This window comes from Oncorhynchus kisutch, linkage group LG14 (genome assembly GCF_002021735.2).
Source record: "Oncorhynchus kisutch isolate 150728-3 linkage group LG14, Okis_V2, whole genome shotgun sequence".
NCBI classification, from domain to species: Eukaryota; Metazoa; Chordata; class Actinopteri; order Salmoniformes; family Salmonidae; genus Oncorhynchus; species Oncorhynchus kisutch.
The window spans coordinates 65,097,907-65,114,788 of record NC_034187.2 but is presented as its reverse complement, the minus strand read 5'-3'; positions in this window follow the sequence as shown (position 1 = coordinate 65,114,788).

Below are 16,882 nucleotides of genomic sequence, written 5' to 3'. Positions count from 1 at the left end.
TCATCACTCTTTTCTTAAACCCCTGATTTACTAACAGCATTATAACTGACTCACATCAGCTATAAGGTATGTATATTGCCGTAGGCCTATAGTAAAGTAGGTTATAAATCATTTCTGCCCGTATGCCATGGTTGGTTTATGAAACCCTATACCATGATATATATGATGGAATGATTCATTCATGGATTGATAATATGACCTATGGTGCCACCTAGTGGTTATTGTATGAAAGATAGCCCATAATCAACAGGCAAACAGGCCATCTTTATTTAAAGAACTTCACAATATACACAACAGGATCTTCGTCCAAGAGGTCTTGACATCTACGGCACAGGAGATAGCATTCCTTCCCTATCACCATAGTGTCACTGGATCAAGCATCTTGATTGCTCCCTTCTAAGTCCAACACATTAGCTACATTAAAATAAAATAAAAATCAACTGTATTATTGACTGTATGTTTGTTTATCCCATGTGCAACTCTGTGTTGTTGTATTGTTCGAACTGCTTTGCTTCATCTTGGCCACGTCGCAGTTGTAAATGAGAACTTGTTCTCAACTAGCCTACCTGGTTAAATAAAGGTGAAATAAAATAAAATAAAAAAATTGGTGGCAGCGTTGGGATGATGCCACAGTACCTCAGGCCTTTTAAAATCATCACCAACACTGTAACATTGAGCCCTAAACAGCCTTGAAAACCTGAATCAACCAACTAACCACATGACAACCTCTGTGTTGAGATGAAATAGGATGTGGCACTAGAGGAATGAGAATGTCGCTTTACATATCTGATATGCGAGAGATCATCAGCTGAATGACTGACTTTGTGCCACCTGTGTGTGTGTGTTATTACTGTGGCATGGATTCAGCCCTTCTTAATGAACAAATACTCTAACCAGTTATAGAGAAGTCTGAATATATTACTGTGAGATATTTGACAAATTACAGGGCTGCCCGATGATGTAATTGAGGAGTGATTGGTTAAAGGTTACACATGACAAGTGTATTGGGGTAGTTACAGTGTATTTGTCTTTTGCTTTATCACACACTATAATTTGCCTTCTGAGACACACCCTCTCATTTACATATTCAATATTCTAAATGAATAAAGCACTCAATTAGACAATATTAGTTATAGCATGAAACGTCCACAAGATGTCAGTGTTGGTGATATCAAATGCAACTATATGGCCATGCAGTTCAGTATTTCTTCTCATAGGAGTGAACAGCGGCGGGATTGGCTGTACAATCAAGTCTAGGCCCTGGGAATGGGCTCTCCTGTAGAGGACTGTTTATGTCTGAGTCATAAAGAGTATTGCCATTCATTCACAGTCGATCTAAGTGAAGTAATGACTGTAATGACTCAGACTCTTCTGAAACCCTTCACAGCATCTCATAGCAGAGCTCAGTCAATATCCTCCACTCGCATAGTAGTTCTATAACATCTGAATGCTAATCACACTGTGCGTGTGTGTGTGTGTGTGATGTTTTATATGGATATAATTTCCGTAAACTTTATATTCCCTCATTCAAAGAAAGACAACTGAGAGGCGATTGCTCATTCATTCATTATTTCACATGGATCCTGGAGTGCTTGGGAAGAAGCCATGCTGTGAAGTAGCGTGCCTTGGCACAGGGGACCTTTTCCTGCTACAATGATAAGAGACAATTATAGTAAATGGTATATACATTTTTCATAGATGATCCCAAAATAGGCTCAGATATATAGGTATCATTTATTTAGTTTCAAGTCTATTGCAAGTTCTAAATGTAGGCTACATTCCCATGAGATTTAAGACAATGAAGTACAGAATGTTTGTAGTCAGTGAAATAATGATATTCAGAACATGCATGTTCTTCATGTCATGTGTGTCCTTGCCCGTGTAAAACTGTGTTCGTCTATAATTATTCTATACCCACCTTTGTCACAAACCAATGTCACTTTTGCCAGTGTAGAGATCTTTTTTGTGTAATTTAACATGTAAAATCATATCATGAAACATGCATCCACTTCTTAGAATGGATTTATTGGGTGAGCGTTAGTGTGGGCGTGTATATGTGGGTAATGCATGCATGAATATGTGGTGCGTGTGCAAGTGTGTATGTGCGTATGTGTGTTATAATACAAGCCATTAGAGACACTGCTTGTCATCTTCAGCCATAGCTCATTAGAGAGGCTAAAGAAAGAAAGCTCACAGCTCAAGAGAAAGGAAAGAGAAATATGGGGGGAAATGTATCTATGATCTATGATATATGTGTGTGTGTGTGTGTGTGTGTGTGTGTGTGTGTCCAACTCCTACCCATCCTACAGGGTGTTTTAATCAGTGGTGGAAAAAGTACCCAATTGTCATACTTGAGTAAAAGTAAGAATATCTAAATAGAAAATGACTCAAGTAAAAGTGAAGGTCACCCAGTAAAATACTACTTGAGTAAAAGTCTTCAAGTATTTGGTTTTAAATATACTGAAGTATCAAAAGTAAAAGTGAAAATATAAATAATTTCAAACTCCATATGTTAAGCAAACTAGATGGCACAATTGTTCATGTTTTTATTTTATTTACTGATAGCCAGGGGCACATTCCACACATTGGACCATTTCTGTCCTGCTAAGCATTCAAAGTGTAACGAGTCCTTTCAGGCATCAGGGATTATATATGGAGTAAAAAGTACATCATTTTCTTTAGGAATGTAGTGAAGTAAAAGTTGTCAAAAATATAAAAGTACAGATACCCCAAAAAACGACTTAAGTAGTACTTTAAAGTATTTTTACTTAAGTACTTTACACCACTGGTTTTTAATGTACGGAAACACTACAGACAGACCATGACGCCTTCTCCTCCACGCCACGACCCTGCTTATGATGCCAGCAGAAAGGTCTGTATGGGACTCAAACCCCACTATGCCTTCTGAGAGGCTTAATTTGAATAAGCTGCGGCCCGAGGGCTGGGCACTGGGAGTGATGGGCCTAGAGTACACCGTTAATTCCAACACGTGTGTGTCCATGTGTATGTCTGTATGTCTGTCTTCGTGGGGTCCTTCATAATAACAAAGAAATATCCCCCTGGACCTCTCAAAAGTGTCAACTTGAAAGCTGCATGAGAAAATCATCAAGTTTTTTCAAACGAGAGGCTTACTCGATAGAGAACAAGCATTGTTTTGGGGCCTGCAGGTGTATTTCTACGTAGGCACTCTGTTTTGTTCCCATCACATGCGACACCTCTTTGTCTATATGTGAATACATTTGTCTCTGCCACTGCAGCAGCTTGTTGGCTTCTGTGTACCTGGTTCCAGCAGCCTCGCTGGCTTTGAAGTTTCCATGAGTTGGACATAAAACAGTCCTGTTGTCATTATTGATTTTCATCGGTGGGAGTTTTTGTGTTTCATACACTGTTAAGACATTTCTCCCGCTTGATCCCCTCGAGGCTGAGGCTTCTTTTATGTGCCGTCTTCCAGGCGATAGTAGGCTGGCACACGTGAGCAGAACGATGAGACAAGGACTCAGGAGAATTCAATGACAACAGTAATATGCAGTTATCTTCCATGGACTTCATATAACATCCAGTTACAGCAACAACACTTCTCCTGTCAACATGGTCTCATTAGACTATTGTATGTCTTAATAGTGCCATTTAACCATTGTACTTACATGTTACCTAGAGTAAGCTGAGCTATGTCTGACTCTGTACTCCAATACTTTCCATGGACTAACTTAACTCTGGGAGTTACGAGTCCCGGGCAGTGTTCACATGGAAAGATATGGATCTAGATGTCCGGGGGTGTTCCACATTCTTCAGTATGATTAAAGACTCAGGGGTGTCCTGTGAAAACCATTAGCAAATTCAGGGTTTCTTTAAAGAATAATTGCATATAACCATTCATCTGAATTAAATACCCTTTTTAGACGCTTTGGAATACAGGGGGGGAGGGGGGGGGGGGTGGGCAGCGGGTAGGGAGAGAGTGCCTGTAAGGCCATCGGTAGGCATAGATCCTGGGAAGTTAAAGTTATTGGCCAGCATTTTCCAAATGTGACTTGAATATGGGCTTGAGAGAGAAACTGAAATCAAATAAAAGATAAGACTCTCAGGAACACGTATGTGTCTTCTGTTTCCCTTTACAATGTTTCCCTTTACAATGTTTCCCTTTACAATGTTTCCCTTTACAATGTTTCCCTTTACAATGCCCACAAGCCTCATCAGAACAAAGTGGACAAGGCCAGACATTAAAGCAGACTGGGGGGAAAGACAACCAATGATGAGGTTCTTTTCTACACAGAAGAACATACAACATTATTGCCTGATGATCTTCTGAACTTCCCAGTACCTTTCTGCTGCATTTCAGTCACTTCAAACCACACTTCCTTCAGATTGAAACACTGTCAAAAGTACTGTCATACTGATTTGTAACAGACTGTTATAGCCCGCAATAAAAAAATAAACAAGGATTGCATCACCTTTTTGTTTTACAAAAAAGTTTGTGAACCCTGTATAGACCATCCAAGTGAATGAGTTCCTATTTTTTCAGATGCGCTGTTGCTATGGCCATCCTCACTTCCAACACCAGATTAGTTGTGATTCACTGGCACCAATAGCTACACATGTTTCAGACAACTTCACATATATACAGAAACATTTTGCCATCTCTCCACAAAGAGTAAATAAACATAGCATGTGTTTTTAAGTCTTATTTACTTAAGTTTGTCTTTATCCCTTGTATGCACAAACCATGACATTGGTTTAGTGTCTCTCTTTCTCTCTGGAGTCCTGACTATCATGCAGCCTTTGCTCCTTGCCCTGGCCTCTGTCCTACATGGTAGGATAGCATGAGGGCATAAGCTCCATGCTGAAACAGGGATAAACACACTTTACCATGATCCTGTTTATAGGCAACACATGCCTTGTTTGGCCCTATGAGAGGAAATCATGTGAGTATGCTAATGAAGAGTGTAATTACTCACAAACTGAACGTGAGGTTTTTATAACCCTTATTATATACTATACCTATAATGTTCTATACATCCTTCAAAAACGTATGTAAATCATGTGATTAGATACATCAAACGATGAGAAAACACAGAGAAATTCAATTGGCAACATGTCAATAGGCAGTATGTTAATATCACTATCGGCAGTGTCACACATGCAAAGTGTGCCCATATGGTGGTACACAGCTAATTTAATTGAAGTAACGCCTTCACATCTAACATTGTTGTACCCTTGTGATCTGCTCCCTTGTCATCCTGGTGTAGTGTTGTACCTGAGAAACTCTCAAATGTTTTACATTTACACTCCTAATGAGGCTGATATCTACTTGTCATTGAGAAATAATTAACCGTGGACTCCAAACAAGAGACAGCAAAAATATATATACCTCAACTCAATAAACCCAGTTTGGGGAAAATAAGTAGAATGAAAATCCAGTTCCTAAGCAAAAAACCTTGTACTGTCAAAGAGACCTCTTTGCCAACTGGCTGCCAAAGTCTTCAGCTGGGTGAGTTGTGATGTGTAAGCTGTACTCCGCTAACAAGCGGCACAAATCCCACATAAAAGCAAACAGGCAGACAGTGGCACGAGCTAGCTGGCTGCATTTACATATTCCATCCTCTCTGGAAGAGAAGAGACCCTAAAGTCTGCCGAGAAACTGATGATCAACACACTGAGACGAGACCACAAAAACTAGAAAGAAAATACAAATATCTGAGTCTTGTCCACATGTCGAGGAGGACAACATTCAGCTGTCAGAAACACTGTCAGAGCCAGTAAAGGGACATAGAGAAAAATACTTCTAATGTGTTTCTTTCGAATAGGAGTAGAATTGACATTTTCCACATGACTATAACATTGTAAGAAGATGAACCTTGTTAATGTTATTCAGGGAAAGTAAGACTGAGATTGAGGCTTCCACTGTCTTTGACGCCACCTGTTTCACGCTTTAAAATAGCACTATCTTGTATACATTTCTTCACAGGGAAGTAATGATGTTTGGTGGAATGGTGTTTGACTTGAAAATGTGAAACAAAATTAACTTCAAAGATGATGATTTGAGGCATCCATTAGCAGTAGAAACCTCAAGTCAGTAGATCAAGTCTAATTACCCCGTAAAGGTTTAGCTGAGGAGTTTCCCAAAGGATACAAGTTCCAAGAAGTCAGTGAGAAAGAGGTAGCACCATATATCATCAGAACAATGGTCCTAAAACAGAGCCTTGAGGAACTCCATACACATCGTATTTCAACATAAATATGTTATGTTATAGTTCTCAGTATCCCAACATACAGCAAGGACCATCTTCTGGCTATGAATGGTCTTGCTCCTTCTCATGTTTTCTTTCTCCTATAGCGCAGCACCACCATGAGAGTGCCATCTCCGTCACGCTAAATCGAGCTGATTATTGCAATGAGGTTTCACACCTTTGATTTCCTCCAGAGCCTTGGGGAGAGGTTGTGAAGATGAACATGAGAGGGTGAAAGAAACCAGGCGAGATGGTGGGAGGGACAGAAGGAAGGAACATGGTGTGAGTGAAGACTAAAAACAGCATCCCTCCACAGGCGTGCCATGCTTCTTCCAGGTCAGCTGCGATACACTAATATACAGTTGATGAAAGTTGTACTCCCTGAAAAACAGGCACTGACTTCATCTCACAAGTAGCGTGCAAGAGATTTATGCAATTTGCAACATTTGTGGAGAGCTGAGGACTTGACAGAGTTACAATAATTCCCATACGAATTTCAGAGTATCCAGACAGAAAGTATTCAAAAGCCGTCTGGTATTTAAGCAGAAAAAGGAGCTTGGACCTTTGAGGTATTTCTGTAGCGGTGGACAAAGAAGCACATACTATTGTGTATAACCAGTCCTGTGGAGAGGGAATATGTTTCTACACATACATGACTATAACTTTAATAGCTGATTTTCAACATATCATTTCTCCTATAATGTTTTTTTCTGTGGATAGGTGTGTCAGACCCTGGAACTGGATCGTGTTATGCATTTTTAGTTTCAGGGGTCTGACTTGGTTTGATTAAAGTTATAGAGAATCCCAGGAACACCCAGCTATATGTTTGATTCCTGATTAACATAAAACTCACTCACATACTGTACAATCTAGGATGGGTAGGTCTGTCTGACCATCCCAGGAAAATCATTGTTAAGAGGCTACATTTGCAATGTGAATGAGGCTTAGTGTAAATAAACCAGGTTTCAGAACCTAACTAGGCACAATAATACCTGGTTCTAGCTAGTTTGATAGGGCTACCCACAGCCGGTTTGTAATCACCTGCACCACACACATCTTCAAATGCATGTGAAGTCTCTGCTAGGCTGGCTTAGTCACACAGCCCTGGCTGCTTAACTCCGATAAGGTGGAGGAGAGACGTTCTGACTACACACACACACACACACACACACAGACACACACATGGAGTGGCCCTGTGGACATATTACACTGTGGCTTTATTTGAAGGGCTTATTCACGCCAATTAATAGTCTGTTGCTTTCTCCTCATAATTCCACCCACCAACTTCCCCTACGGTTGTATTTACACTCACACTTCATGTGTTATCATCAGCTTAATGGCTGTGGTGGTTCATACCTAATACCTAATACACCTTGCATGGTTACATTAGTAAAATAGAGAGAGAGAAATTGCAAATAGCCAGGTAACATAACCTGTGTTGTCATTGAGTGGATTATTCCAGTGGGGGGGCGGGGGTGTTGTTCATTGAATACATTTGTGCATTCATTGCAACCTTTGGCCTTGGATAATCACTGGGCCAGGTCACTGGCATCACAGAGGATGACACAGAAAGTTCAATAATTAGGCCTACTGCCTGTTTTATAGCCTCAGCAATGTGTTACTGGTTTTGCTATCAAAGGTGTAATCAATTCAGAGTTGATCATTTATGAGCATGTTTTTTTTCATAATAGCAGTCTGAGTAATTTCATGTGTGACATTTTCACATGGACAGCAGTCGTTTATCAGTCTCACTCTTTAGCAAGATACATGATGTTGTTAATTTCTTAAATAAAATGTATGATATATGAATGACTTTTATTATTTGTTAACCATTTATAAACCCTCCGCATACCCTTTATTGATGGGACCTCCATCTTAGGTGATTGTGTTATGGGTGTTATTTTAACATGCTGGACTTACAGTCGTCATACATAAACTCAGTAAAAAAATAAACGTCCTCTCACTGTCAGCTGTGTTAATTTTCAGCAAACTTAACATGTGTAAATATTTGTATGAACATAAGATTCAACAACTTACACATAAAGTGACTAACATAAATGGAATAATGTGTCCCTGAACAAAGGGGTGGTCAAAATCAAAAGTAACACTCAGTATCTGGTGTGGCCACCAGCTGCATTAAGTACTGTAGTGCATCTCCTCATCATGCCAGTGCTGTCTGTTCCAGCGACGATGGGTTTGTGCCCATAGGCAACGTTGTTGCCGGTGATGTCTGGTGAGGACCTGCCTTACAACAGGCCTACAAGCCCTCATTCCAGCCTCTCTCAGCCTATTGAGGACAGTCTGAGCACTGATAAAGGTATTGTGCGTTCCTGGTGTAACTCGGGCAGTTGTTGCCATCCTGTACCTGTCCCGTATAACTGTGACCTTAATTGCCTACCGTCTGTAAGCTGTTAGTGTCTTAACGACCGTTCCACAGGTGCATGTTCATTAATTGTTTATGGTTCATTGAACAAGCATGGAAAACAGTGTTTAAACCCTTTACAATGAAGATCTGTGAAGTTATTAGGATTTTTTACAAATTATATTTGAAGACAGGGTCCTGAAAAAGGGCCGTTTCTTTTTTTGCTGAGTTTTTGAAATTCTTAATTGTTGACTGCCCTTGACTGGCCTTGACCAGCACAAAAACACCCTGTGGCGTATTGCACTAGCTTCGAATAGTCCCCGCGATATGCAACTTTTCAGGGAAGTCAGGAACCAATACACACAGTCAGTTAGGAAAGCAAAGGCTAGCTTTTTCAAATAGAAATTTGCCTCCTGCAGCACTAATACCAAAAGGTTTTGGGACACTGTAAAGTCCATGGAGAATAAGAGTACCTCCTCCCAGCTCCCAGCTAAAACCACTATAATTGAGAATGTCAATAAGCATTTCTCTACGGTTGGCCATGCTTTCCACCTGGCTACCCCAACCCCGGCAGCAACTGGCCCAAGCCCCCCCCCAAACCCCCCTCTCTTCTCCTTCATCCAAATCCAGACAGCTGATGTTCTGAAAGAGCTGCAAAATCTGGATCCCTACAAATCAGCTGGGCCAGACAATCTGGACCCTCTCTTCCTAAAATTATCCACCGCCATTGTTGCAACCCCTATTATTACCTATTACTACCTATTACTTGCAACCCCTATGCATGCTCTTCACGCTCTCATCGCTGCCCACACCCGTCCGCCTTTCCTTCCAGTTCTCTGCTGCCAATGACTGGAACGAATTGCATAAATCACTGAAGTCAGAGACTTATATCTCCCTCACTAACTTTAAGCGTCAGCACAGCCCCTCTGTAAATAGCCCATCAAACCAACTATCTACCTCATATTTTTGTTTTTCTGCTCTTTTGCACAACAGTATTTCTACCTGCACATCCTCATCTGCACCTACAGTTGAAGTCGGAAGTTTACATACACTTTGGTTGGAGTCATTAAAACTCGTTTTTCAACCACTCAACAAATTTCTTGTTAACAAACTATAGTTTTGGCAAGTCGGTTTGGACATCTACTTTGTGCATGACACAAGTCATTTTTCCAACAATTGTTTCCAGACAGATTATTTCACTTATAATTCACTGTATCAAAATGCCAGTGGGCCATACACTAAGTTGACTGTGCCTTTAAACAGTGTGGACAATTCCAGAAAAGGATGTTATGGCTTTAGAAGCTTCTGATAGGCTATTTGACATTATTTGAGTCAATTGGAGGTGTACCTGTGGATGTATTTCAAGGCCTACCTTCAAACTCAGTGCCTCTTTGCTTGACATGGACCTCCACTTGTAGACCTCCACAAGTCTGGTTCATCCTTGGGAGCAATTTCCAAACGCCTGTAGGTACCACGTTCATCTGTACAAACAAAAGTACACAAGTATAAACACCATGGGACCACGCAGCCGTCATACCGCTCAGGAAGGCAACACGTTCTGTCTCCTAGAAATGAATGTACTTTAAATGTTTTATTAAAAGATTTTTACCCCGTTTTTTTATCCCCAATTTTGTGGTATCCAATTGTTACAGTCTTGTCTCATCGCTGCACCTCCCGTACGGACCCGGGAGAGGCGAAGGTCGAGAGCCATGCGTCCTCCAAAATACAGCTCAACCCAGCCACACTGCTTCTTGACACAATGCCCATCCAACCTGGAAGCCAGCCGCACCAAAAGTGTTGGAGGAAACACCGTACACCTAGCGACCTGGTCAGCGTGCACTGCACGCGGCCTGCTACAGGAGTCACTAGTGCACAATGAGACAATGAGATATCCCTGCCAGTCAAACCCTCCCTAACCCGGACGACGCTGGGCCAATTGTGCACCACCCCATGGGCCTCCCTGTCGCGGCTGGATGCGACAGAGCCTGGGCTCGAACCCAGAATCGCTGGTGGCACAGCTAGCACTGCGATACAGTTCCTTAGACCATTGCGCCACCTGGGAGGCAGAGATTCGTGTACTTTGATGCGAAAGTGCAAATCAATCCCAGAGCAACAGCAAAGGACTTTGTGAAGATACTGGAAGAAAAAGGTTCTTAAGTATCTATATCCACAGCAAATTGAGTCCGGGCTTTGACTAGACCATTCCAAGACCTTTAAATGTTTCCCCTTAAACCAGACGAGTGCTGCTTTAGTAGTATGCTTAGGGTCATTGTCCTCCTGGAAGGTGAACCTCCGTCCCAGTCTCAAATCTCTGGAAGACTGAAACAGGTTTCCCTCAAGAATTTCCCTGTAAAAAGCTCAATTTTAGTCTCATCTGACCAGAGTACCTTCTTCCATATGTTTGAGGAGTCTCCCACATGCCTTTGGCCGAACACCAAACATGTTTGCTTATTTTTTTCTGGCCACTCTTCCGTAAAGCCCAGTTCTTTGGAGTGTAAGGCTTAAAGTGGTCTTATGGACAGATTCTTCAATCTCTGCTGTGGAGCTTTGCAGCTTCTTCAGGGTAACCTTTGTTCTCTTTGTTGCCTCTCTGATTACTGCCCCCCCTGCCTGGTTCGTGAGTTTTGGTGGGCAGCCCTCTCTTGGCAGGTTTGTTGTGGTTCCATATTCTTTCCATTTTTTAATAATGGATTTAATTGTGCTCCGTGGGATGTTCAAAGTTTCAGATTTTTTTTTATAACCCAACCCTGATCTGTACAACTTCTCCACAACTTTGTTCCTGACCTGTTTTGGAGAGCTCCTTGGTCTTCATAGTACCACTTGCTTGGTGGTGCACCTTGCTTAGTGGTGTTGCAGACTGTGGGGCCTTTCAGAACAGGTGTATATATACTGAGATCATGTGACAGATCATGTGAAGGTAATTGGTTGCACCAGATCTTATTTAGAGGCTTCATAGTAAAGGGGGTGAACACATGCACGCACACCTTTTCCATTTTGAATTTTTTGAATTTTTTGAAACAAGTAAATTGTTTTCATTTCATTTCACCAATTTGGACTATTTTTAAATCCAAATAAAAATCAATTTAAATTACAGGTTGTGTAACGCTCATCGTATGAGGTAGACCAAGATGCAGCGTGGTATGTGTTCGTGATTCTTTCTTTTCTCAGACCACTAAACAAAACAACAAAAGAATAACGAACGTCACCTTCTGTAGGCTTTACAGAGCTAACAAAAAACAACATCCCACAACCTAAGGTGGCAAAACAGGCTGCCTAAGTATGATTCCCAATCAGAGACAACGATAGACAGCTGTCACTGATTGAGAACCATACCCAGCCAAAACATAGAAACACAAAACATATAATGCCCACCCCACATCACACCCTGACCTAACCAATAAACCAACCAACCAAATAAAACGTCTCTCTAAGGTCAGGGCGTGACAGGTTATAATGCAACAAAATAGGAAAAACGCCAAGGGGGTGAATACTTCTACACCTGCATTGCTTGCTGTTTGGGGTTTTAGGCTGGGTTTCTGTACAGCACTTTGAGATCTCAGCTGATGTACGAAGGGCTATATAAATCAATTTGATTTGATTTGATTTGATTACTTTTGCAAGGCACTGTAAATACGCAATTTAGGCCGTGGATGAGCTAATGCTTTGTGTCAAAGGATATCATCATAGGAAGACAGATTGATAGGAGATCCTCATTTGATATCATCATACATACACAGTAAAGGCATGCAGAAATAGTTGTATGCTACGTAAAACAGGTGGAGAAGTGTAATGGTTTGTTGATGGTCTTGTCTAAGACAATAAACCTGCAACAAATCCACTCAGACAGTGTGAAAAGCTTTGTTCAGTGGCTGGGTTGTGAATGTTTTATTTGATATGACCATAATTCTGATGAAAGCCACAGTGATGGTTTTTGTATGAGCCAATCAACCACTTAACCTTCTCCAGTACCTCTGGCATGAGAGGTACACCGCCACCATAACAAGTGGTTTTGGATTAGATACTTCCTCTACCAGCAGTCCTAGTATGCACCCCAAATGGCACCCTAATGGGCCCTGGTCATAAGTAGTGCACTATGTAGTGAATAGCATTCCATTTGGGTTGCAGACCTAGTCCCAATTAGGCTCTGCAGTGAGTGTTCATATTGTCTCAATGAAACTGAACATTGCTCAAAGGGGGAAGTAGAGTGTCAAAGGGGACCAATTTAACCGTAGAGGGGGATCGTTTGACATATCTACCTCCTGGCTAGTCCTCTGAGGTTTCAGGAAGGATTACCTCTTCTGTGATACTATGACACTGCAATGTTTAGGAAATTAAGGGCGATACAATACAGTAAAAAAAACACTTCCCCCCCCCCTATATAATATAATACCTAATTGCTCTTTGTGAGTCTGCATAAACTCACCAGATTACCAATTTACATGTCTCGTTACGAAAGACTGTGAGTGGTCTTGTGTGTGGCTCAGTTGGGACTAGCCTTGTCAAGGTTGGGGGTTCAATTCCTGGCGAGATCACATACACATACTTAAAATGGCATGCATATATACAATATCAGTCGGAGGTTTGGACTCACCTACTCATTCAAGAGTTTTTCTTTATTTTTACTATTTTCTACATTGTAGAATAATAGCGAATTCATCAAAACTATACCCCTACCTTGTCACAACAGAACTGATTGGCTCAAATGCATTAAGAAGGCTAAGAAGGAAAGAAATTCCACAAATTCACTTTTAAAAGGCACACCTATTAACTGAAATGCGTCCAAAAAAAGTACTGTACAGTATATACAGTACCAGTCAAAGGTTTAGACACCTACTCACTCAAGGATTTTTCTTTCTTTTTACTATTTTCTACATTGTAGAATAATAGTGAAGACATCAAAACTATGAAATAACACATATGGAATCATGTAGTCATCAAAAAGTGTTTTATATTTATATTTGAGATTCTTCAAAGTAGCCACCCTAGGCCTTAATGGCAGCTTTGCACACTCTTGGAAGTCTCTTAACCAGCTTCATGAGATTAGTCACCTGGAATGCATTTTATTTAACAGGTGTACCTTGTTAATTTGTGGAATTTCTTTCCATCTTAATGCGTTTGAGCCAATCCGTTGTGTTGTGACAAGGTAGGGATGGTATACATAAGACGGCCCTATTTGGTAAAAGACCAAGTCCGTATTATGTCAAGAACAGCTCAAACAAGCGAAGTGAAATGACAGTCCATCATTACATTAAGACATGAAGGTCAGTCAATATGGAAAATGTCAAGAACTTTGAAAGTTTCTTCAAGTGCAGTCACAAAAACCATCAAGTGCAATGATGAAACTGGCTCTCATGAGGACCGCCACAGGAATGGAAGACCCAGAGTTAACTCTGCTGCAGAGGATAAGTTACCAGCCTCCGAAATTGCAGCCCAAATAAATGCTTCACAAAGTTCAGACACGTCTCAATGTTAACTGTTCAGAGGAGACTGCGTAAATCAGGCCTTCATGGTCAAATTGCTGCAAAGAAACCACTACTAAAGGACACCAATAAGAAGAAGAGACTTGCTTAGGACAAGAAACACAAACAATGGACATTAGACCGGTGGAAATGTGTCCTTGGTTTGAGGAGTCCAAATTTGTGATTTTTGGTTCCAACTGCCGTGTTTTTGTGAGATGCAGAGTAGGTGAATGGAATACGCCATCCCTTCTGGTTTACGCTTAGTGGGACGATCACTTGTTTTTCAACAGGACAATGACCCAACACACCTCCTGTTACGGTTTTCTAGGTGTGAAGGAGAGTCGGACCAAAATGCAGCGTGTAGATTGCGATCCATGTTTAATGAACAACGTAAACACGAAGTAACACAAACACTACAAAACAAAGAATGTAAATAACGAAACGAAAACCGAAACAGCCTATACTTGTGAAAAATAACAACGCTAGGAACAAGGACACTAAGGACAATCACCCACGACAAACTCAAAGAATATGGCTGCCTAAATATGGTTCCCAATCAGAGACAACGATAAGCACCTGCCTCTGATTGAGAACCACTCCAGACAGCCATAGACTTTGCTAGATAACCCCACTAGCTACAATCCCAAATACATACACACCAAAACCCCAAGACAAAACACACCACAATACAAAAACTCCATGCCACACCCTGGCCTGACCCAATACATGAAGAAAAACACAAAATACTTAGACCAGGGTGTGACACCTCCAGGCTGTGTCAGGGCTATTTGACCAAGAATAATAGTGATGGAGTGCTGCATCGGATGACCTGGCCTCCATAATCACCCCGACCTTAACCCAATTGAGATGGTTTGGGATGAGTTGGACCGCAGAATGAACAAAAAGAAGCCAACAAGTGCTCAGTATATGTGGGAAGTCCTTCAAGACTGTTGGAAAAGCATTCCAGGTGAAGCTGATTGAGAGAATGCCAAGAGTGTGCAAAGCTGTCAAAGACAAAGGGTGGCTACTTTGAAGAATCACAAATATAAAATGTGTTTTTATTTGTTTAACACTTTTTTGGTTACTACATGATTTCATATGTGTTATTTCATAGTTTTGATGTCTTCACTGTTATCCTCTACTGGATCGGTGTCCCGATACTGGCACGGTTGTTGCTAACGTGCGCTAATGTGACTGGAATGACGTTGTAAGTAACAGTCAACTTTCCAGGACATAGACATTTTTTATATCTGCAGAAAGCTTCCATTCATGTTAATCTAACTGCACTGTCCAATTTACAGTAGCTATTTCAGTTTAAAAAATACCATGCTATTGTTTGAGGAGAGGGCACAACAACAAAACACTTTTATCACAGCAACTGGTTTGATACATTCACCTCTGAAGATAAATAATGTACTTACATTCAGTAATCTTGTTCTGATTTGTCATCCTGAGGGTCTCAGAGATAAAAATGTAACATAGTTTTGTTTGATACATCTATTTTTATATTCAAATGTAGGAGCTGGGTTCTACAGTTTGAACCCCTGCTGGTTCTGTATGCGTTGTATGTTCTCTATAGTTATGTACTTGAAAATGTATCAATTGTCCAGTTCGGCACATTTGGGCAGACATGATTCAAAATGTTGTGCATAATGTAATGCTTCACTGGATCAGTCTGAAACGTTGCACACACACTGCTGCCATCTGTTGGTCAAAATCTAAATTGTGCCTAACTCCTATGTGATTTTTAGGGCCTTTCTCTTGCATTTCAAAGATGATGGAACAAATGTTTTTTGAAAATGAGAGTATTTACATGCTATCATTCATTTATTATACAGTAGTGATAAGCAAAATGCCAAACACTGAGGGTGGAAATTAATATGAGGAATTAGCAACTAATAACATAAGGTTGAAACGTATTTGGGGCCAGTTTCCTGGACCCAGATTAAGTTTATTCCTGGACCAAAAAGCACTTTCAATTAAGATTTTCCATATACTTTTTATTTCAGTGGGAGGTTTAATCTGAGTCTGGGAAACTTGATGTTTCGTTTCAGACAGAGAGCTTGTCACCAAGGACAATACCTTGAATTACCATAAAGTGATGCCCCTGAAGATCCCTTTCAATGGCTCTGACTTTATGAACTTAAGATCAGTCTTGTCCCTAGGAGAATTATTAAGTCTAGGTCCAACCAGCACTGTTGGCATGGCTGATGCTAAGCAATATGCAGAGACAGATAAGGAATCATTGCCAGCTCCCTCCCATCAGACACCAGGAGGAAATGAAAACACATCACAATCAGGCAGTGTTTTAGCTGGCTCACGGTCTGTTTTAACTGGCTCAGTCTGGTCTGGTCTCTGTATGAGTTGTAGTGCTACAAGCCTGGTGCTCACTGGATAGCAAGGTGTGTATTCAAATGTAATTTTCTCCTGTTTTGCCTGGCATAAACAGAGTAGCCTACTTTTATATAATCCATATAAAATACAGTTAACTATCTGATCATTTCAGATAGGCCTAGTTTGGTTAAGTTAATTATTAGGCTGTACAGTGCATTCGGAAAGTATTCAGACCCCTTGACTTTTTCCACATTTTGCTACATTACAGCCTTATTCCAAAATTGATTAAATCGTTTTTTTCCCCTAATCAATCTACACACAATACCCCATGTTGACAAAGAAAAAACAGATTTTATAAAATGTATGCAAATGTATAAAAAAAATAAAAAAGGAAATATCCCGTTTACTTAAGTATTCAGACCCTTTACTCAGTACATTGTTGAAGCACCTTTGGCAGCAATACAGCCTTGAGTCTTCTTGGGTATGACGCTACAAGCTTGGCA